General features: G+C 40.9%; 1 protein-coding gene across 3 annotated transcripts in view; it reads right to left on the reverse strand.

The window, feature by feature from the left end:
- LOC128695180 (histamine H1 receptor-like) overlaps positions 1–25,000 on the reverse strand; it is a 275,419-nt gene that overhangs the window by 28,000 nt on the left and 222,419 nt on the right. For all 3 annotated transcript variants that reach the window (XR_011392792.1, XM_070091271.1, XM_070091272.1), the window contains exon 3: positions 20,694–20,807. The gene's annotated coding sequence lies outside the window, so the exon portion shown is untranslated. The remainder of the gene's footprint in view (positions 1–20,693; positions 20,808–25,000) is intronic.

A 25,000-nucleotide genomic window follows, 5' to 3' on the forward strand; every position in this document is an offset into this window, starting at 1 on the left:
ACGACCACCAACCTACATCCTTGCAAACCTTCCGTTCCCCATACTACACCCACGACCACCAACCTACATCCTTGCAAACCTTCCGTTCCCCATACTACACCCACGACCACCAACCTACATCCTTGCAAACCTTCCGTTCCCCATACTACACCCACGACCACCAACCTACATCCTTGCAAACCTTCCGTTCCCCATACTACACCCACGACCACCAACCTACATCCTTGCAAACCTTCCGTTCCCCATACTACACCCACGACCACCAACCTACATCCTTGCAAACCTTCCGTTCCCCATACTACACCCACGACCACCAACCTACATCCTTGCAAACCTTCCGTTCCCCATACTACACCCACGACCACCAACCTACATCCTTGCAAACCTTCCGTTCCCCATACTACACCCACGACCACCAACCTACATCCTTGCAAACCTTCCGTTCCCCATACTACACCCACGACCACCAACCTACATCCCAGTAAACCTTCCCTTTCCTACACTACACACACACTCCCTCATACACACACACATCACCTTCGCACGAGAAAAGTATCCACAGTAAAGACACTAAAGAGTAACGTAACATTTCAATGTATATTTCTAAAAATATATTTTTTAATTACCGACAACAATTCCGAAACTTACACGTGTATTCCAAAAAATACAATTACTGTAAGCACTACGCGTAATTTTTCGACTAAATCTTTGAGGTCCATTCATGTAGATAGCATTAAAATGGTGATAGATCCGTACATCAAGTGGTATTCAGGTGACCTTGGCTCAGTCTTGCATACTTGCTTCTTATCACTGCTCAACTTGCATCTCAGGTGACCTTGGCTCAGTCTTGCATACTTGCTTCTTGTCACTGCTCCAGTGCTTGCATCTCATCTCCGGTTTTGCTTCTCAAAGATTCAGCTTCTGTCTGTCAAATTTAATTCTACACATATTAATTATATTTTCAGGATTACTTTTATAAGTAATGCCCAAGACGGACCGAAACGTCGTCATAAGCTTTTCTCTCTCTCTCCTATGTGCGAGTTGTTTGTGTATTATGTGTCTCTAAAAGTTATCTGTTTAATAGATATAACAGAAATAGCCATCCGTTTACTAGATATACCAATAATAGCCATCTATTTACTAGATATACCAGAAATAGCCATCTGTTTACTAGATATACCAGAAATAACCATGTGTTTACTAGATATACCAGAAACAGTCATATGTACACCAGATATACCAGAAATAGCCGTCTGTTTATTAGATATACCATAAATAGTCTAATATTATTATTATTATTATTAATTATATAATAATAATAATAACATAATAATAAAATTAATAGTAATAATTTATAAATTAAAATAAATTAATAATAATAGTTTAAAAATAAAAATCTTCACTACAAATAAATAAAAAAATAGTTAGCAGGTTGATATGAATTAAAAATCTCTCTCCCAGGTAACTATCCATAAATAATCTTCATATCCCAGGTACAATAGTAGAGATAATCCTGTCTCAGAAATATTTCCCAGAACTGGTCATCTATGTATGGGATACATTTCTATGAATAGCAACTATCTCCCAGAAAATTATCTTCTAAGTTTATTCCTTGAAATATCGCTCTATCTCCGGTGTATATATCCAGGGTGCATATCTGTGTCCGTGTGAGGGATATACGTTGACTGTGTCCATGTGAGGGGATATATGCAGTGTTTCCCTACCAGGAATACATGGTGTGTGTCTTTGTCAGGGACACATAGTGTGTGTCCGTCAGAGGGATATATATAGTGTATAGCAGTGTGAAGAATATATAGTGTGTGTGTTTTACCCAGCCCTGCCTGAGTGACATTACAATATATAGTGTGTGTGTTTTACCCAGCCCTGCCTGGGTGACATTACAATATATAGTGTGTGTGTTTTACCCAGCCCTGCCTGAGTGACATTACAATATATAGTGTGTGTGTTTTACCCAGCCCTGCCTGAGTGACATTACAATATATAGTGTGTGTGTTTTACCCAGCCCTGCCTGAGTGACATTACAATATATAGTGTGTGTGTTTTACCCAGCCCTGCCTGAGTGACATTACAATATATAGTGTGTGTGTTTTACCCAGCCCTGCCTGAGTGACATTACAATATATAGTGTGTGTGTTTTACCCAGCCCTGCCTGGGTGACATTAGTATACATTATTTACTTCTTCCACATATTCATATGTGATATTTCACGTTTCTGGTGTCCCCCCTTCTCTCTCTCTCTCTCTCTCTCTCTCTCTCCATATTCCTTCCTATTTACCCATTCCTCTAAACATTCCTTCTCCCTCTTTATTCACCCTTCCCTTTCCTATTCGTCCTTGCAGCAGACATACTCCTCCCTGTGTCCTATTCCTCCTCCCCGTTTCCCATTACCCCTCTGTATGTCCCATTTTTCCTCAATGTGTCCCATTCCTCCTCCCTGGCAGCTGAGGTTCACGTGTCTGAGGCTTCAGATCGGATTCATGAGTCTCTAAAGGGATTACAACTGCCATTGCCTCACTCAGGGAGGGCTTTATATATATATATATATATATATATATATATATATATATATATATATATATATATATATATATATATATATATATATATATATATATATATATATATGGCATATACAGTACATGAGATTTGAGAGATAAATGTCTAGTACATACTGTTACATGTTTGTCACTGATTATAATGCGAAAATGTCATCCAACTGTTCAGAACTGGGGCGCGTGCCCAAAATACAGCAGGCATTACCCCTCTGAACAGCAGCGCTGTGTGTGTGTGTGTGTGTGCACTAACTTCACCTAGTTGTGGTTGCAGGGGTCGAGTCATAGCTCCTGGCCCCGCCTCTTCACTGGCCGCTACTGGGTCACTCTCCCTGCACCATGAGTTTTTTCATACCTCTTCTTAAAGCTGTGTATGGGTCCTGCCTCCACTACACCGCTTCCCAAACTATTCCACTTCCTGACTACTCTGTGACTGAAGAAATACTTCCTAACATCCCAGTGATTCAGCTGTGTCTTCAACTTCCAACTGTGTCCCCTTGTTGCTGTGTCCCATCTCTGGAACATTCTGTCTCTGTCCACCTTGTCACTTCCTCTCAGTATTTTATACGTCGTTCTTATGTCCCCCCTATTTCTCCTGTCCTCTAGTGTCGTCAGGTAGATTTCCTTTAACCTCTCCTCGTAGAACATACCCCTTAGCTCTGGGGTTAGTCTTGCTGCCAGCCTTTGCACTTTCTCTAGTTTCTTTACGTGCTTGGCTAGGTGTTGGTTCTAAAACGGTGCCTCATACTCCAATATGGGCCTAACGTATACAGTGTACAATGTTCTGAACGATTCCTTATTAAGATGTCGGAATGCTGTTTGCTAGGCGCTCATATGCTGCAGCAGCTATGTGGTTGATGTGCGCCTCAAGAGGTGTGTCTGGTGTTATACTCACCCCAAGATCTTTTTCCTAGAGTGAAGTTTGTAGTCTCTGGCCCCCTAGACTGTACTCCGTCTGCGGTCTTCTTTGCCCTTCCCCAATCTTCATGACTTTACACTTGGTGGGGTTGAACTCCAGGAGCTAATTGCTGGACCAGGCCTGCAGCCTGTCCAGATCCCTTTGTAGTTCTGCCTGGTCTTCGTCCGATTGAATTTTTCTCATCAACTTCACATCATCTGCAAACAGGGACACTTCGGAGTCTATTCTTTCCGCCATGTCGTTCACAAATATCAGAAACAGCACTGGTCCTACGACTGACCCCTGTGGTACCGCACTCGTCACAGGCGCCCACTCTGACACCTCGCCACGTACCATGACTCGCTGCTGTCTTCCTGACAAGTATTCCCTGATCAATTGTAGTGCCTTCCCTGTTGCGTGTACTCACCTAATTGTGGTTGCAGGGGTCGAGACTCAGCTCCTGGCCCCGCCTCTTCACTGATCGCTACTAGGTCCTCTCTCTCTCTCTGCTTCCTGAGATGTATCATACCTCTTCTTAAAACTATGTATGGTTCCTGCCTCCACTACTTCACTTGCTAGGCTATTCCACTTCCTGACAACTCTATGACTGAAGAAATACTTCCTAACGTCCCTGTGACTCGTCTGAGTCTTCAGCTTCCAGTTGTGACCCCTTGTCCCTGTGTCCCCTCTCTGGAACATCCTATCTCTGTCCACCTTGTCTATTCCCCGCAGTATCTTGTATGTCGTTATCATGTCTCCCCTGACCCTTCTGTCCTCCAGTGTCGTCAGTCCGATTTCCCTTAACCTTTCCTCGTACGACATTCCTTTGAGCTCTGGGACTAGCCTTGTTGCAAACCTTTGTACTTTCTCTAACTTCTTGACGTGCTTGACCAGGTGTGGGTTCCAGACTGGTGCTGCATACTCCAGTATGGGCCTAACATACACAGTGTACAGTGTCTTGAACGATTCCTTATTAAGGTATCGGAACGCTATTCTCAGGTTTGCCAGGCGCCCGTATGCTGCAGCAGTTATTTGGTTGATGTGTGCCTCCGGTGATGTGCTCGGTGTTATGGTCACCCCAAGGTCTTTCTCCCTGAGTGAGGTCTGTAGTCTTTGTCCACCTAGCCTATACTCTGTCTGCGGTCTTCTTTGCCCCTCCCCAATCTTCATGACTTTGCATTTGGCTGGGTTGAATTCGAGAAGCCAGTTACTGGACCACATGTCCAGCCTGTCCAGGTCTCTTTGCAATCCTGCCTCATCCTCGTCCGATTTAATTCTTCTCATCAACTTCACACCATCTGCGAACAGGGACACTTGAGAGTCTATTCCTTCCATCATGTCGTTCGCATATATCAAAAATAGCACTGGTCCTAGAACTGACCCCTGTGGGACCCCGCTCGTAACAGGCGCCCACTGTGATACCTCTTCACGTACCATGACTCGTTGCTGCCTCCCTGTCACGTATTCCCTGATCCATTGCAGTGCCCTCCCTTTTACATGCGCCTGATCCTCCAGCTGTGTGTGTGTGTGTGTGTCGTGCCAATAGGTAAAACTTGCGATTTTGGCTTAAATAGCAACGCTCTTCTTGCCGAATAAGGCAAGCGAAATTTTGCATATGCAATAATTTCGCAAAATTTATTCAAAAATTATTCTGAACCTAACGAAAAAAATATATTTCATTGTGTTGCTTTATTATTAGATTATTGTAAACTTATCTAAAATATATTTAGTTGGATTAGGCTAAATTAAATTTCGCTTGTTATAATAAAGTTAGGTAAGTTCTCTAAGGTTGTTTTGGTACAAAGTTATTAATTTTTACATTAACATACTGAAAAAAGTATATCTTTAAACGTATAAGAGAATATATATATATATATATATATATATATATATATATATATATATATATATATATATATATATATATATATATATAATATATATATATATATTAGCTGTGGGAAGTGCTATGAGATACCACTACGACGGGTATCTGGTTCTGATGTTTTACCTCTGGTGATATTTTCACAAATAAGTATCTCCCACTACGGTAGAGCAAACCAGAGAAGACAACACGTTATCAGACTCACTTTCCTAGTGTCTCTCCAGCAGTGGGCTGTATAGTCCTTGTGGCTTAGCGCTTCTTTTTGATTATAATAATAATAATCTCCAGCAGTGGACGTACTGTGTAGTGTGTTGTTAATGGCTGGTGTGTTTATTTAATGCTCCTTCATTTTGTCATGATGTTTAGAGTGATGTTCATGTTTATTAACAAATGGCAGGCAGCTGTACTCCGTCACATTGATTAGAATGAGATCATCCTTTATGTGTCTGTCATTTTACAGAAACGTGAGACAAAAAGAAAGCTAGCACTCCTATCACAGCTCAGAACATTTACCAGCATTCAGTTTCACATTAATATTACAGGATAGTCGTACCTCTCTAAATGGTTAATGTCTACCAACCTACTACCTGGTATGTGTGTGAATGTCACATTCATTTGACTGGATGATAATACCTTCCTGGATGGTTACTGTCCACCAGCCTATTACCTCAGAGTCAAAGCTGTTCAACTGTTTACTTTCCTGGTCGCTTCAGCCACAGCAAAAAATAGAGGATGACATTTTTCGGCTAACATGATGAATCTTTTAACAAGAAAATAACATAGTAATAATATTTTTGTAACAAGGTTTCTTAATAAATGTATAACCAGTCTCTTAATGTCTTGAATTGAATATTTGTAGAAATACTTAACACAAAGAGCAATTAATGACAACAGGAAAGGAAATCTTTATCTTTGAAGTTGCAAATAAGTCAGTGGACATTGCTCGCTCTGCCAGGCTGATGGAGACGCTGACTATCCAACGTTACCATAATTAACATTCAACAATCAATAACAATAAACTTTAATTACTAATACTTACCTTTACCAATAATGAAAGAATATTTGAAGGCTAAAAGTAACACGGGAGTTGAGCAAATTGCTAGTCAAATTCAAGAGAAGGACTCTTGTTTAGTGAGAGGAAGGGAGGACAGCAGGAAAGATAGCAAGAATGTGACGGGGAAAGGGAAGGGAGAGAGTATGAGGGAGGGAGGGTTAGGTTAGGTTGATTTTTTTTTAAACATTCATTTGTCACGTAGTAATTTTCTATTGTAAGTACCCAGGATCAAGGAATTACTCAAGGCGTGCCACCACCCCCTTCACTGGAGAGCCCGACTCAAGGCCCACCCCCACTTCCCCAATACTAACACCTTACGCTTCCCCACCCCCTCCCCTTCTCCATCCCTGCCATCCCCTCACCCCTGCACTGATGCACACACCCCAACCCAACTTAACCTACCTTCATCAGACGAGCAATATGTAAAAAAACAGACAACACAACTAGTGTATGGCGGGGGAAAGCAGCAAGTTGAGAGGCAGGGTCAGGAGCTAAGATTCAACCCCTGCAACCCCATATATGTAAGTTATTACAACCCAGAGTCCAAAGGCCTGTTATCCTGGGTGTAAAGGGAGCAAAAACACAGCAGAAAAACTTTTGACTTACATTATCCTTCTCCAAGTAAGTACAGAATTATGTACACTATATACACTATGTACAACAATTGGTATTAGTGTACTCCAAGGTAAGTAAGGCAGAATAGAAGCCACTAGAGAGCAGACCGTGCTTCAACCAGCTCTAGAATGGGAATGACAAGGGCAACCATCGTCAACCCTTAGCACCAGGTTCGCTGGTTGGGGGAGATAGCCTTTCAATGAGGGTGTGTACATGCGCCGAATAAAGGTTACGTACTCTTTGCATGCCACATAAGTGCATATACGCGAAGACACACACACACACATACACACGCAATGGAAGTCTTAAAAGTGTGATTCATTAAAAGTAAATTCATCGTACGGAAACATGATACAGTATTTAAGATGCAGCAAAAATGATATAATTAATGTTTCACATTGTGAAGTATCAACTCTGACACAGCTGTCAGCAAATAGTGAGAAGTGATGAGTGAGACACAAAGGCGCTTGATATAGGACTCACAACACATGGTGTTGTAAACAAGTGATAGAACATACACGACAGCTTTGTAGTGTTATTTGTGAAATCCAAAGGAACATGTCTCATTTGCTTGTTATGGAATGTTCGAAGGACTGGTGATGGTCTTATTACTTGTTTTAAGCTTATAAAAGTTTGACATAAGATCATATTTCTATGTTGAAAAAAGTTGCAGGAAAACTTCCTTATAAAATTATTGCAGGGTCTTGAGCAAGAAACATTTCTAATTATACCGCTGGTGATGCTCTCTAGATGACCTCAAATACTTGACTGAACATGAGATAATGTGTGAAGCTCACATTCACTGAGCTGACTTAATGTGCTCATTACAACGTCATTCCTAAAATGACCTGTGAACTGACTTGTGACTTGACTCTTCGTCTATCTGGTGAACATTCTTCTCAAGCTACTGATGACTTCTCTCACAACCTATAGTTGCCACTTCTCACTTGACAATATATATGTTGGTATCCGAATTATCATCTCTTTAAATCACATACACCTACATATTATTGTGCTCTTTTTTCAAATAATGTTAAAGGAAAAATAAATAATGTGCCCATAACTTTAATCTGCATAAAATGAAATCATTTATTTTGTTTCGCTTTTAGTGAAAGTATACATTTCCATTCACATGAATATATGTAGAGTAATTATATCCAGCCGCTTACATACGTGCTTTCCGCTCTAATATAATTGTTGAAAAAGATCTTATTACGTTTTCATTGTTACATGTATATATGTATGTATGTATGTAGGTATGTATATATATACACACACACACACACACACACACACACACACACACACACACACACACACACATATATATATATATATATATATATATATATATATATATATATATATATATATATATATATATATATGTATATATATACGGGGAAGTGGAACAGAATTCATCCTCCGTAAGCCATGCGTGTCGTAACAGGCGACTAAAATGCCAGGAGCAAGAGGCTAGTAACCCTTTATCCTGTATACATTACTAAAGTTGAAAATAGAAATTTTTGTTTTTCTTTTTGGGCCACCCTGCTTCTCAACAAACCGGCCGTATCCCACCGAAGCAGGGTGGCCCAAAAAGAAAAACAAAAATTTCTCTTTTCAACTTTAGTAATGTATACAGGATAAGGGGTTACTAGCCCCTTGCTCCTGGCATTTTAGTCGCCTGTTACGACACGCATGGCTTACGGAGGATGAAGTGTGAGGTGTGAGTGACACAATCAGGCACAGCAGTTAGCGAGGATTCTAGACACCGTCGGTCAAGTTATGTTTAGTGAGGACGAATTATACTACATTCAAACTTATGAAATGATTCATAGAGTTTCTATCGAGGACACGGGCATTCTTTAAGTCATCCCTAATCCAGGGTCTTCCATGTTAACATAGGCGGACCCACAGAGTTCCGCCTGTTTTTTCTACATACTTCTTTTCACAATGTCCACAGGGGATGCTGTAGACGCCTGCTTGCAAGTTAGAGGTGTGGGACCTTGCTTTATAGTGGGGTCTTTGATAGAGGATGTGTTAATAATGGAAACATTTATCTTGCTTCTAGGAAATACCTGGCTGGCGAGTATACTTGGAAACATACTCGCACAGGAGCACTATCAACTATTAAGATTTGTTAAGGATTTTTGAAGATAACTTGTGCATTATTAAAAGATTTTGTTGCAATTAATTAATTACCAAGATTTATACTGCATATTACCACCACCACCACCACCACACCATCCCCGCCAGTACCACACCATTACCACCACAACACCATTAGCACTGCACCATCATTAACAGTGATTCACCATCACAACATTATCTCCAATACTGCATCATCTCCAACACATCTCTCTCTCTCTCCAACAAAGAGAGTGCTATAAATATATCTCTTAAGAAACACAGATGATCTTGTAATTCAAAATATTTTCCATACTGATTCAGAGTTACATTGAAGAGAACCTCGTTATAAGTCTCAATATCTGCTTCTATACATGAAGGGAGGGAGAGGGAGAGAGTGGATGGTAGGGAAGGAGGCAGTGGGTGGTACGGAGGGAGGCAGTGGATGGTAGGGAGGGAGGCAGTGGATGGTAGGGAGGGAGGCAGTGGATGGTAGGGAGACAGTGGATGGTAAGGAGGGAGGCAGTGGATGGCAGGGAGAGAGGCAGTGGATGGTAGGGAGGGAGGCAGTGGATGGTAGGGAGGGAGGCAGTGGATGGTAGGGAGGGAGGCAGTGGATGGTAGGGAGGGAGGCAGTGGATGGTAGGGAGAGAGGCAGTGGATGGTAGGGAGGAAGACAGTGGATGGTAGGGAGAGAGCCAGTGGATGGTAGGGAAGCAGGCAGTGGATGGTAGGGAGAGAGGCAGTGGATGGTAGGGAGGGAGGCAGTGGATGGAAGGGAGGGAGGCAGTGGATGGTAGGGAGGGAGACAGTGGATGGTAGGGAGGGAGACAGTGGATGGTAAGGAGGGAGGCAGTGGATGGTAGGGAGGGAGGCAGTGGAAGGTAGGGAGTGAGACAGTGGATGGTAGGGAGACAGTGGATGGGAGGGAGGAAGACAGTGGATGGTAGGGAGGGAGGCAGTGGATGGTAGGGAGGGAGACAGTGGATGGTAGGGAGGGAGACAGTGGTTGGTAGGGAGGGAGGCAGTGGATGTTAGGGAGGGAGGCAGTGGATGGTATGGAGGGAGACAGTGGATGGTAGGGAGGAAGACAGTGGTTGGTAGGGAGGGAGGCAGTAGATGGTAGGGAGGGAGACAGTGGATTCAAATTCAATTCAAATTCAAAGTTTATTCTCTATAAGGATTACAATGTTGAGTTTACAGAAATTTGGTTATTGTGTGGTTTACATGTAGTAAAATTGTGATTACAGAGTGTACCACTAGAACGCTTAGCATGGCTAGGCATTTCGGGCAGACTTAGTTTTATTCTTAATTGTAAAATATTACAAATTATGAGGTAAGTTGGTATTATGGCTAAGTGACTAAATACTAGTTTGTGAGTTTAGCAATGTGAATGCTTGTGTTTTGGCACAGTACATAGTTTCAGTATTGGAGTATCACAGGATTTATTATTTTAAGATTGAGATTAATATTTCTGTTTATGGTCAAATGAGTGAGTGAGTGTAAGTGTGAACCACCAGGTGGTATTCGTGTAGTTAGTTGACGGGATGTATCAGGGAGATAAGATGTTTTCTAATGGTAGTTTTGAAGGTGATGAATGTGTCTGCAGTTCTAGAGTTCTCAGGTAGGGTATTCCAGATTTTAGGGCCTTTGACATACATTGAATTTTTGTAAAGGTTTAGTCGGACACGGGGAATGTCATAGAGATGTTTGTGTCTGGTGTTATGCCTGTGGGTTCTGTCACAACTATCAAGAAAGCGTTTTAGGTCAAGGTTGATATTAGAGTTTAAGGCCCTGTAGATGTAGATTGCACAGTAGTAAGTGTGGATGTACTGAACTGGGAGTAAGTTTAGGTCTATGAAGAGTGGGAGGGGGGGGGGGTGTTGCCAGGGATGGGATTTAGTGATTATTCTTACTGCAGCTTTTTGTTGGGTTATTATTGGCTTTAGGTGAGTTGCTGCAGTTGATCCCCAAGCACAAATAGCATAGGTGAGGTATGGATAAATAAGTGAGTGGTATAGTGTGAGAAGGGCATTTTGCGGCACGTAGTATCGTATCTTGGAGAGGATCCCAACCGTTTTGGATACTTTTTTGGTTATATGCTGGATATGGGTGCTGAAATTCAGGTTGTTATCAAGGTATAAGCCTAGGAATTTGCCCCCATTATTTCTGGTAATTAGAGTGTTGTCAATCTTAATGTTGATTTGTGCATCTCCTGCTCTGCTACCAAACATAATATAGTAGGTTTTGTTAGTGTTAAGCGTAAGTTTATTGGCTGTCATCCAAGTCGATATTTTAATCAGCTCCTCATTCACAATGGTATTGAGGGTGGCAAGATTAGGGCGAGAGATGACATAAGTCGTGTCATCAGCAAAGAGAATGGGTTTCAGGTGTTGGGATACGTTTGGAAGGTAATTGATGTATATGAGGAAGAGCAGGGGACCAAGGACACTTCCCTGCAGAACTCCAGTATCAAGTGGCCGTGTTGCTGATGCTGTGTCTTTAATGGTGACATACTGATACCTATTAGTAATGTAAGATTTGAAATAAGCAAGCGCATGGCCTCTTATACCGTAATGATCAAGTTTGTGGAGTAGGATGTCGTGGTCTGTGTCAAAAGCTTTTCTTAGGTCAATAAAAATTCCTAGTGGATATTCCTTATTTTCCAATGCTGTGTAAAGCAGATCTAGCATTTTTATGATTGCATCATTAGTGCTTTTATTTTTCCTGAATCCAAATTGGCAGGGGTTGAGTATGTTTTGAGCCGTTATAAATGAATACAGTCTCCTGTGCACGAGTTTCTCAAAGATTTTGGATAGCAATGGTAAGTTAGATATTGGCCTATAGTTGTTTAAGTCTGTAGGGTCACCACCTTTATGTATTGGTGTAACCCTTGCCATCTTGAGTAGTTTCGGGAAGGTGCTAGTCTCTAGTGACTTGTTAAAAAGTAATAAAATAGCATGCGAAAGGACATGGGCCGCTCGCTTGTACAGTAATGGTGGGACATGAGACAGATTCCCCGAGTTATTTTTAAGTGACTTTATAATCTCAGTGACTTCCGTGGGCTCAGTTGGTGCAAGATAGAAGGAATTAGGGAAATTCCCATCTAGGTAGTCCCCGGCATGGGCATTGGTATGTGGGATTTTACTGGCGAGATTAGATCCTATGGTTGAGAAGAAGTCGTTTATCTTGTTAGCTGTGTCAGTGGGATGTAGTGGTGTTTCATTAGGTTTAGTTAGGACAATATTCTTGGTTTTTCTCAGTTTGTGGGTCCCTAGAATCTGAGAGAGTGTTTTCCAGGTCTTTTTTATATCTCCTCTAGTGTCTGTGAATCTACTGGAGTAGTATAGTTGTTTGGCTTTCTTAATTACTTTGGTGAGAGCTGATGAATAGTGTTTAAGAATATCTTTGTGTATTAAGCCCTGTCTATATTGCTTTTCATATTGGTGTTTCTTGTCAATGGATTTCAGAATGGTGCTGGTTAGCCATGGGCAACCAAGCCGTTTGTTTGTGATCTGTTTTGTTTTTATAGGACAATGTTTGTTGTATAGTCTAAGTAATTTGTTAAGAAAAATGTCTGTCCAGTCATCAATACCATTGGCCTTGGAGAATTCTGTAGGCCAATCAACAGTCTCTAGGTCAGCTGTGAACTTCCTTACTGAGGCCTCGTCATGGAGTCTAAATGAGACTTTGTTGTATTCAAGTGGTGGTTTACTAATGTTTGTCAGGAGGAAGGTAGGGTAGTGGTCTGTAGTGCTATCTGTGATTATCCCTGATTTAAGGGGGGCTAGTATATTGGTCCATATGTGGTCTATTATGGTTGCACTTGTCTCAGTGAGCCTGGTTGGTTTAGTTATTGTTGGTATGAGAAGTGTGTTGTTCATATTGTTGATGAAATCAGTTACAGGCTGATCATCTAGTAAGCCAAGGTTGATGTTGAAGTCTCCAGCTAAGAGAAGGTGGTGCTTATTCATTTGTCTGTTGGTTATTAGTGACTTTAATTTCTCACTGAAATTTGGGATGTTTGTGTGAGGTATCCGGTAAATGGCACCGATTGTTATAGGCGTCTTAAGGTTTTTTACAGTAAAATTAGCAAAAATGTATTCCCCATATTCATCACTAAAGCAAGTGGTGCTAAGACAAGATAATTGGTTAGAGTAATAGACTGCAATACCACCCCCAACTTGGTTTGGTCTGCAGTTGTGAATTGCTGTGTATCCTGGTAGAGGGTAGATATCTATTGTGTCCTGCTTAAGCCAGGTCTCAGTAAGAATAATGCAGGAGAAGGGTGTCTTTAGTGATTCAAGGAGTGCTAGGAGGTCATCATAGTGTTTGCTTAAGGACCTGATGTTGTAGTTAAGTACTGATAGACTTTTAGCATTGTTTAGGATAGTGGTGGCTTGTGATGCTGTGTAATAAAGGCAGTTACTTTCCAATAGGTTTTGATTGGGTGTCAGATTATGGAGGTTTAGATCAGGGTCAACGTGATCAATCATCTTCTAGGTTTAAATTATGGTAGGGAGGGAGACAGTGGATGTTAGGGAGGGAGGCAGTGGATGGTAGGGAGGGAGGCAGTGGGTGGTAGGGAGGGAGGCAGTGGATGGTAGGGAGGGAGACAGTGGATGGTAGGGAGGGAGACAGTGGATGTTAGTGAGGGAGGCAGTGGATGGTAGGGAGGGAGACAGTAGTTGGTAGGGAGGGAGACAGTGGTTGGTAGGGAGGGAGGCAGTAGATGTTAGGGAGGGAGGCAGTGGATGGCAGGGAGGTAGACAGTGGTTGGTAGGGAGGGAGGCAGTAGATGTTAGGGAGGGAGGCAGTGGATGGTAGGGAGAGAGGCAGTGGGTGGTAGGGAGGGAGGGAGGCAGTGGATGGTAGGGAGGGAGACAGTGGATGGTAGGGAGGAAGACAGTGGTTGGTAGAGAGGGAGGCAGTAGATGTTAGGGAGGGAGGCAGTGGATGGTAGGGAGGCAGTGGGTGGTAGGGAGGGAGGGAGGCAGTGGATAGTAGGGAGGGAGACAGTGGATGGTAGGGAGGGAGACAGTGGATGTTAGGGGGGGAGGCAGTGGATGGTAGGGAGGGAGACAGTAGTTGGTAGGGAGGGAGACAGTGGTTGGAAGGGAGGGAGGCAGTAGATGGTAGGGAGGGAGGCAGTGGGTGGTAGGGAGGCAGTGGATGGTAGGGAGGGAGACAGTGGATGGTAGGGAGGCAGTGGGTGGTAGGGAGGCAGTGGATGGTAAGGAGGGAGACAGTGGGTGGTAGGGAGGCAGGGGATGATAGGGAGGGAGACAGTGGATGGTAGGGAGGGAGACAGTGGATGGTAGGGAGGGAGGCAGTGGATAGTGGGGAGGGGAAGGGGCAAGGTTGATGAGAGAGACGAATTGAGGGAGGGAAAGAGGAAAAGTGAGAGAGGGAGAAGTGAGTTAGGAATGAGGGAGAAAGTAATGACAAAGAAAGTGTTAAAATGCACTACTCATATCACTATTCTTGAATTATGTTGGTAATGCTTTGTAACACTGTTGCCACACTACTCACGTCACTACTCTTGTAACAGTGTTGATACACACTACTCATGTCACTACTCTTGTAACAGTGTTGCCACACTACTCATGTCACTACTCTTGTAACAGTGTTGATACACACTACTCATGTCACTACTCTTGTAACAGTGTTGCCACACTACTCATGTCACTACTCTTGTAACAGTGTTGATACACACTACTCATGTCACTACTCTTATAACAGTGTTGATACACACTACTCATGTCACTACTCTTGTAACTGTGTTGATACACACTACTCATGTCACTACTCTTGTAACAGTGTTGATACACACTACTCATGTCACTACTCTTGTAACAGTGTTGATACACTACTCATGTCACTACTCTTGTAACAGTGTTGCCACACTACTCATGTCACTACTCTTGTAACTGTGTTGATACACACTACTCAACTCACTACTCTTGTAACAGTGTTGCCACACTACTCATGTCACTACTCTTGTAACTGTGTTGATACACACTACTCATGTCACTACTCTTGTAACTGTGTTGATACATACTACTCAACTCACTTCTCTTGTAACTGTGTTGATACACACTACTCATGTCACTACTCTTGTAACTGTGTTGATACACACTACTCATGTCACTATTGTAACTGTGTTGATACACACTACTCAACTCACTTCTCTTGTAACTGTGTTGATACACACTACTCATGTCACTACTCTTGTAACTGTGTTGATACACACTACTCATGTCACTACTCTTGTAACAGTGCTGCCACACTACTCATGTCACTACTCTTGTAACTGTTTTGATACACACTACTCATGTCACTACTCTTGTAGCTGTGTTGATACACTCTACTCATGTCACTACTCTTGTAACAGTGTTGCCACACTACTCATGTCACTACTCTTGTAACAGTGTTGCCACACTACTCATGTCACTACTCTTGTAACAGTGTTGCCACACTACTCATGTCACTACTCTTGTAACTGTGTTGATACACACTACTCAACTCACTACTCTTGTAACAGTGTTGCCACACTACTCATGTCACTACTCTTGTAACTGTGTTGATACACACTACTCATGTCACTATTGTAACTGTGTTGATACATACTACTCAACTCACTTCTCTTGTAACTGTGTTGATACACACTACTCATGTCACTACTCTTGTAACAGTGCTGCCACACTACTCATGTCACTACTCTTGTAACTGTTTTGATACACACTACTCATGTCACTACTCTTGTAGCTGTGTTGATACACTCTACTCATGTCACTACTCTTGTAACAGTGTTGCCACACTACTCATGTCACTACTCTTGTAATTGTGTTGATACACACTACTCATGTCACTATTGTAACTGTGTTGATACACACAACTCAACTCACTTCTCTTGTAACTGTGTTGATACACACTACTCATGTCACTACTCTTGTAACTGTGTTGATACACACTACTCATGTCACTACTCTTGTAACAGTGTTGCCACACTATTCATGTCACTACTCTTGTAACTGTGTTGATACACACTATTCATGTCACTACTCTTGTAACTGTGTTGATACACACTACTCATGTCACTACTCTTGTAACTGTGTTGATACACACTACTCATGTCACTACTCTTGTAACAGTGTTGCCACACTATTCATGTCACTACTCTTGTAACTGTGTTGATACACACTACTCATGTCACTACTCTTGTAACTGTGTTGATACACACTACTCATGTCACTACTCTTGTAACAGTGTTGCCACACTATTCATGTCACTACTCTTGTAACTGTGTTGATACACACTACTCATGTCACTACTCTTGTAACAGTGTTGCCACACTACTCATGTCTCTACTCTTGTAACTGTGTTGATACACACTACTCATGTCACTACTCTTGTAACAGTGTTGCCACACTATTCATGTCACTACTCTTGTAACTGTGTTGATACACACTACTCATGTCACTACTCTTGTAACAGTGTTGCCACACTATTCATGTCACTACTCTTGTAACTGTGTTGATACACACTACTCATGTCACTACTCTTGTAACAGTGTTGCCACACTACTCATGTCTCTACTCTTGTAACTGTGTTGATACACAATACTTATGTCACTACTCTTGTAACTGTGTTGATACACACTACTCATGTCACTACTCTTGTAACAGTGTTGCCACACTACTCATGTCTCTACTCTTGTAACTGTGTTGATACACAATACTTATGTCACTACTCTTATAACAGTGTTGAAACACATTACTCAACTCACTTCTCTTATAACAGTGTTGAAACACATTACTCAACTCACTTCTCTTATAACAGTGTTGAAACACATTACTCAACTCACTTCTCTTATAACAGTGTTGAAACACATTACTCAACTCACTTCTCTTATAACAGTGTTGAAACACATTACTCAACTCACTTCTCTTATAACAGTGTTGAAACACATTACTCAACTCACTTCTCTTGTAACAGTGTTGAAACACACCACTTAAGTCACTACTCTTATAACAGTGTTGAAACACATTACTCAACTCACTTCTCTTGTAACTGTGTTGATACACACTACTCATGTCACTACTCTTGTAACAGTGTTGATACACACTACTCATGTCACTACTCTTGTAACAGTGTTGCCACACTATTCATGTCACAACTCTTGTAACAGTGTTGAAACACACCACTTATGTCACTACTCTTATAACAGTGTTGAAACACATTACTCAACTCACTTCTCTTGTAACAGTGTTGAAACACACTACTCATATCACCACTCATGTCACTACTCATGTCACTACTCTTGTAACTGTGTTGATACACACTACTCAACTCACTTCTCTTGCAACAGTGTTGAAACACACTACTCATATCACCACTCATGTCACTACTCATGTCACTCATGTCACCACTCTTGCATCATAACTCGTAATGTCAACTTCACAAAAAATTAAACATTTTCTCTCACATAATATTTCTTATTTTCCTTTGTTTATTAGTTCTTAGTGTTTTTTGTCCCGACTTCTTGGTTTAATGGTTTATTTTCCTTTGTTTATTAGTTCTGAGTGTTTTTGTCCCGACTTCTTGGTTTTAATGGTTTATTTTCCTTTGTTTGTGTATTAGTTTTGAGTGCTTTCTATCCTCCTGACTTTCTAGCTTATATATTCCCTTATATATTTTGGAAATTTGTCTTTATATGATTTTCTTTAATCTATACCACGTTAGATCTAAGTATTGACATCTAAAGTTAAAACAAGTTTTACATTTCAATTAACCGACCTTTATTATCCAATTTTTACTCTCCCTTTTACTATTATCCAACCTTTACTCTCCCTTTTACTATTATCCAACCTTTACTCTCCGTTTTACTATTATCCAACCTTTACTCTCCCTTTTACTATTATCCAAAAGTTTACTATCACGTTACCAATTTACACATTGGAACTGGACGTTACTTTCACTTCAGATTTATGAAGACTGATACTTCTGCCAACCTTCCCTCTTCTACTCTAGCTCCTTCCTCCTTCCCCTCCCCCACTACCCCTCCTCCTCCTCCTTCCCCTCCCCAACTACCCCTCCTCCTCCTCCTCTCATACAGCCTCTTAACAGCAAAGTCTTGTTTCACACCGATATTTAGCATAAGTGTCTGTAAATTTATAGCGATTTTGTTGACCAAGTAAAAGGTTGTTGACCAAGTATAAGCTTGCTGGCCACCAAGTATAAGCTTGCTGGCCAAGTATAAGCTTGCTGGCCACCAATTTTAAGCTTGCTGGCCAAGTATAAGCTTGCTGGCCAAGTATAAGCTTGCTGGCCACCAATTTTAAGCTTGCTGGCCAAGTATAAGCTTGCTGGCCACCAATTTTAAGCTTGCTGGCCAAGTATAAGCTTGCTTCCTCGAGCATACAGTCAATATTGTTATTATTTTTCGCACGTTACAAATTTGAATAAATTTTTCGAATGTCACTGAAAATTGTATTATCTAAAAATATAGAAAAAATTGAAGGAAGGTAGGAAGGTAGGAAAGGAAGAAAAGTAATGAAGGAAGGAGAGGAAGAACGGTAGGAAGGAAGGGTAAACTTGCGTTATTTTTTGAGCATACTTTATTAATCAATATTGCACAAAACAAAGACAAACAATATTGTCAATAATGAAATTGTATTTTATTAAATTTCTGCAAATCTTCGCAACAAAACTGACTGTCAAGTCGTTTATATTTGTAGAACGTTTTAGGCCCAGGTACTGTAGTGTTACTGACTGGCATTGCAACGTCACTGCCTGCCACAGCAGCGTCACTAACCAGCACTGTGGTTTCAATGGCACTGTAGTATTAATGACAGTGTAAAAGAGCGGCACTATAGTATCACTAACACTACATTACCGGCAGTGCATCACACTGCTTCGCGCTGCAGCAACACCAACACTACCATCACTGCCACTGCAGCATCACTGGCACTGCAACATCACTGACACTGCAGCATCAATGACACTGCGGGACCACTCTCAGAAGGCATCTATTCAGACGAGAGATAATCTGCTGCTAGCTGAGGCTAATGGAACAGTGTTCAGGGCAGCGCACTCACTGACTCCAGGGACTCACACAGATATTAATAATTTCCAACCACAGGTCACATGTATTATTTTTCATCCATTGACTGTAGACGCCAAAGATGGAGACTGTGCTCATGCAATAATCCCGAAGAATGTTTTAGCATTGATCTCAAAAGGTCACAGTCATTTCGAAACACTGATTTGAATTGCCAGGCAATATAAGCATGCTCATACGTTTTCTGAATGAAATCTTGTATGATTTTCGTGCAGAATTCGCTTTTGACGTTAGATGTCCTATACAGATTCAGTTACTCAAAGGATGAAAGCGGTGGCACATATTTCTAGACGCTGTTTACAGGTGAAAGTATTGGTAAGCTCAGAAGACGTGCAGACATGACACATATAGAGCCTGACCCAAGGAGACGTGTGCAGACAAGACACATACAGAGCCTGACCCAACGAGATGTGTGCAAACAAGACACATATAGAGCCTGACCCAAGGAGACGTGTGCAGACAAGATGCATATAGAGCCTGACCCAAGGAGATGTGTGTAGACAAGACAATTATAGAGCATGACCCAAGGAGACGTGTGCAGACACGATACATATAGAGCCTCACCCCAAGAAACAAGACAATAATACAAGATACACAAAGAGCCTAACTTCAAGGTGGTGGCAAACATCGTAGTAATCTCCTGGTGATATCCTCACGGGGTTGACAAAATCCTGTGCTATTTTTCCAAGTACTGATCCCAAAAGCCTTTAGGGAAACCGCAGATGAACTGTCACTGTAAACTGGGACGGAGGGCAAGAAGGATGCCACACTTCTTTAACGCTTTCCCAGAATACAAATCTCAAATGGATATCGTATAATACCGAGACTCACTCGCTATCAATCCATCAGACAGTTAATTTATAAATTGATGATAATAGTAAAGGACATAAAAAATAAATGAATACTTAGGAGACAACCAAAATGAGTTAAAATATCTTAAACTAACATAAATATAGCAGTAGCCCAACCGAGGATGGGCTGAGAACATTTATTATTATATACCAAAAAACGTGGCCTGAAAAACAATGTAGTTAATGTACCTCATTTTTTATACAATTACTACATTATTGAAACGAATGATAATTTAGAAGAAAACTTATTGGCGTGTTACACAGTTGAGGTAAGTATAAATGATTAACTTATTGGTTAATATCTTTCAAAGAGGAATTTACTGTCCCCCTCCCTCGCTAAAACCGTAGGCTTGATACAGTCCCTAGGAAATAGGAGACAATCTGGTTTCATCCAAAGAAACTTTCAGGTCCTTGGATTAAGTGTCCTTCATCACCACTCCATCACAGGTAAACAACGTACGAGTATCTCATCTCGTAAAACAATTTACCTCCCTTAACTCCAGAAGTCAAGAGGTGTTTTTAGTTAAAGTGTGACAAAGGTAAAGCAAAGGTGCACTGATTACTCACTTGGTGCCTGCTCAAGTTACACGTCCCTCACATGACACAGGTGAAGCAAAGGTACACAGATGTCTCATCAAGCGGCAACTCAAGTCGCATGTCCCTCACTACCTCCGTCAACACCTATGTAAGTAAAAAGAGGATGAAAGAAACTATGATTGTTTTTTTCAATAAGTGCATATCACACTGCCACGAAGCTTCATCAATGGTTGAATAATGCAAGTGCACGTTGAAATGTATTCAGCCAGTCAACATAACTGACATAAATACCTCCCATTGTGAGGTAAATCTGCTTATAAATAAACATTATTTTACGATACTTGCTAGGGCTCAACCCGACTCTTCATGAGAACTCGCAAAAATTGTCTTAAATTCGAGTTATTCTTAATCATTCAAGTGAGATTCTGATTAATAAGTATTGCTAAAGTAACATAGTAACTGCTATATTAGTTTCAAGATACTAGGAAACTAAAACGCAAATTAGATTTGGAGTAAACACGAGTGTTGGTGGAAGTGTTTATGAACAGGAGCTGCTAGAAGACTTACACAACAGTGTTCCCTAAGTCCCGGACCTGGTCTGGTTCTCAGTCCCGGACCTGGTCTGGTTCTCAGTCCCGAACCTGGTCTGGTTCTCAGTTCCGGACCTGGTCTGGTTCTCAGTCCCGGACCTGGTCTAGTTCTCAGTCCTGCGACTTACTCAATTACTCATAAACAGTCACATTATATTCCAGACCTCGTGGATCATATTAGTCTACTTTAAAAAACTGTGTGTGGACTCTTCTTGTCAACCCGATCGTTCCACTTCCTAGTCACTATCGGGTTCTCTGAGTATCTTTCACTTCGAAATCATGTCACCCTTGGTTCTCTTTTCCATTCTTGTAAGGCTGATTTTCTTAAGTAATTCTTCGTAGGCCAAGCTTCTTAGCTCCGAGATATCGGATCTCTGGATTTTCTCTTAATTTCTGGACTGGTGCTGCTGCTTGGTGTATGATAGGTCTGACATGTGTCATATACAGGGTCCTCAAGACTTTTGCCTGTCTGTGCGCTCCCTCTGTTTTTAATTCTCTGTCTCACACTATCATTCCCTTATGTATTCTACGTCATCCATTATCTCATTTCCCTTTCCGCTCACTGCGTTCCTCTCGCAGTACGACCTCCTCCTCAGTTCTATAATATATTATTCTTTGTCTATCTTAATGATCTTTTCCCCGGCCTGCGGTGCTGCTCCTCCCTCCTCCCTCCTTCACTTTCTTTAAATTCCTCATTCGACTCTACTTACCATCTCTGCATAACTCATTTTTTTCCCTAGCAGCCCCTCGCTAGCTTCAGGGAGTAAGAAGAATAATGTCTAAGATCCTCTCATTAAAACCCTTTTGGTTTTTTTCCCTGTGTTGTAAGTTTCTTTGTAAGCTCTTCTCCTTTAACTCATTATTATCTAATATATATTAACTCATTACTAGATATACCCGAAAAGAGGACCTTTAAGAAGGTACATTAATTGTTTTTTCCTTCTCCCTCCAACTTTTTTATTTCATTTCGATTGTAACTCGAGAACGTCTCATACAATCGACTTCAAATTTTCATCACTTGTGTTCGGTAACTAAGACCAAATTCTTGGAATACCTGGCACTTTCACATACCCTATGATCATAGTTGTTGAAGCCATTCCCAGCATCCTGGAATGGCTGGGATAACTTCCAAAATCCTCAGCAGCGTTGACTGAATCAAAAAAGATGTTTAGAAATTTGACGACGGCGGAGAGTAAAATTCTAATGTAGGAGAAAATTTAATAATTTTATCTGTATGATACTGTGAAATTTTTATTCCCCTTAAATCATATTAAATAATTCTCAGTTTACCACTTCTGAACGGCTTAAGCAGTTAATGGCTGAACCATCTACAGTTTCATTTGCCTGCAAACAAGTTTACTGAAGGAGTAAAACAGAAAAAAAACACCGGAATTGTCGGCTTCAACCAGACTCTACTGGTGTTGTTTCCTGACACAAGACTCATGCTGCATAACTCCCATATTTTTTCTGACCGGCTTCAAAATCTTAGTGACGACGCATTCTATAATATGTTTGATGATACCACATTAGTTAAGTCCCAGTAGCTGCAAAGTTATATTTTTACTGAAATATTTAAGTAACTTGGAATCGTTGGAATCAGATCAATTACTAGAGAATGCCTTGTCTGACTGGCTTCACACCTTTACCATTGGTGGGATTTATTAAAATACAGTTTATAATCTACCCCTGTTAATTTTACTAAGAAAATTATTTTCCGCGTAATTACTAGAGAATAACTCTTCAGATCACCTTCAAACCCTAAACACTAGTATATCTTAATAGGAAATGTTTTTTGTATTAATTTTGGGCTACTTGGGTACCAATTTGCCATTTTTTAGCCAATTATTAACAATACATAAGATATCCTTCTTTTTAAGAAAGCAAGAGAAGTACCTTCATTACGCAGTAGAGAGACTAATACAGGGTGCAGCACAGTCTAGTACTAATGCACTTTCTGTGTCTGCCAATAAAGCTCTGCGGTATCCCTTCTCTGCCAGCACCAACCAGCAATATCTTTATCCCTGGCCACAGCAAAGTCGCCTTTCGATACATTTCTTTTACCGCTGAAGATGCAGCGTTCACCACGGCAACGATTTCAAAATAGCTTTTCAGCATTTCTCTCTGCACAAACCACCATCAAATCTGCCTCTTGGGAAAGTTTATATACATACAAAGGATCTAATTTCTGTTTTTTTTTTCTGGCGTTGTGGTCTACTATAAGAATACTGCACATACATTACATTTCCTCCTTTATTCTTAAGCAACTTTTTATTTCAGTATTTACAGAAATAATCTTAAATATAAATTAACAGCGGAATACTGTCTGAGGGTCTCTTCACATAATTCAACTTTTAAAAATCTAGTAGAACTGGACTTAAGTAGTATTTATATCATACACTGTTTTTGTAAAAGAATTTTATCTTTAATTATTTAGATATCTTCGTTGTTTGCTCAAAAACAGTGAGTGTGAGATGTGTTACTCGCGGGTAAACTTACAAGACTCAACAACAGTGAGTGTAAGATGTGTTACTCGCGGGTAAACTTACAAGACTCAACAACAGTGAGTGTAAGATGTGTTACTCGCGGGTAAACTTACAAGACTCAACAACAGTGAGTGTAAGATGTGTTACTCGCGGGTAAACTTACAAGACGAATAAATTAAATTATTGTTCTTCACACATTTCATACTCTGGTTCTTCTATATAAAATGTATGTGGTGAAGTTGTCTTTCCTGTCTACTGCTACTACTACTATTACTATTACTACTTCTACTACTACTACTACCACTACTACTACTGTTACTGTTATTATTAATGCTATTATTACTGCCGCTGCTGCTGCTACTACTACTGATAATAATAATGCCACTATTACTACTACAACTGATACTACTACTAAATACTAATTACTGATGTTACCACTACTTCTTCCACTACCATTATTACTGATACTGATACTACTACTACTACTGCTATCACTATTATCACTACTACTACTTTTGCCACTAAGTAAATAATACTGAAGATTTAGGAGACAATACATAAACAAAAATGAAACAATGAAACATAAATCACTTATCGTTACAATCACAAGGAAAGCGCTAAACCCGCGGGGGTCACATTGCGACTAGGTAATAGGAGACAGCTTGCACTTCACTTATAAATAAAGCTTTCTCAGTTGCAAAAACAGCAAAATACACTCACCAAAATAAGCCATTAATAATGTAATCTATTTTTCACTAAATTAAGGACTATTATGTATCATCTACTTGTCTGACGAGAAGATAGTAATGCAGAAGGTTCTCTCCACTCTCTCCGGCCACTGCTAGCAAAAAACAAGAGGAAAAAGTATGCCACGTTGAAACAATGACATACTCTTTATTACAGTGGTGTTACGACCTCAACTGCTCAGTTTACACCACTGTCAGTGACCAGAGCTGTGTATACCAGTGGTTCAGTTTACAACACTGTCAGTGACCAGAGCTGTGTATACCAGTGGTTCAGTTTACAACACTGTCAGTGACCAGAGCTGTGTATACCAGTGGTTCAGTTTACAACACTGTCAGTGACCAGAGCTGTGTATACCAGTGGTTCAGTTTACAACACTGCCAGTGACCAGAGCTGTGTATACCAGTGGTTCAGTTTACAACACTGTCAGTGACCAGAGCTGTGTATACCAGTGGTTCAGTTTACAACACTGCCAGTGACCAGAGCTGTGTATACCAGAGGTTCAGTTTACAACACTGTC

Source organism: Cherax quadricarinatus, chromosome 35 (assembly GCF_038502225.1).
Source record: "Cherax quadricarinatus isolate ZL_2023a chromosome 35, ASM3850222v1, whole genome shotgun sequence".
Taxonomy (NCBI): Eukaryota; Metazoa; Arthropoda; class Malacostraca; order Decapoda; family Parastacidae; genus Cherax; species Cherax quadricarinatus.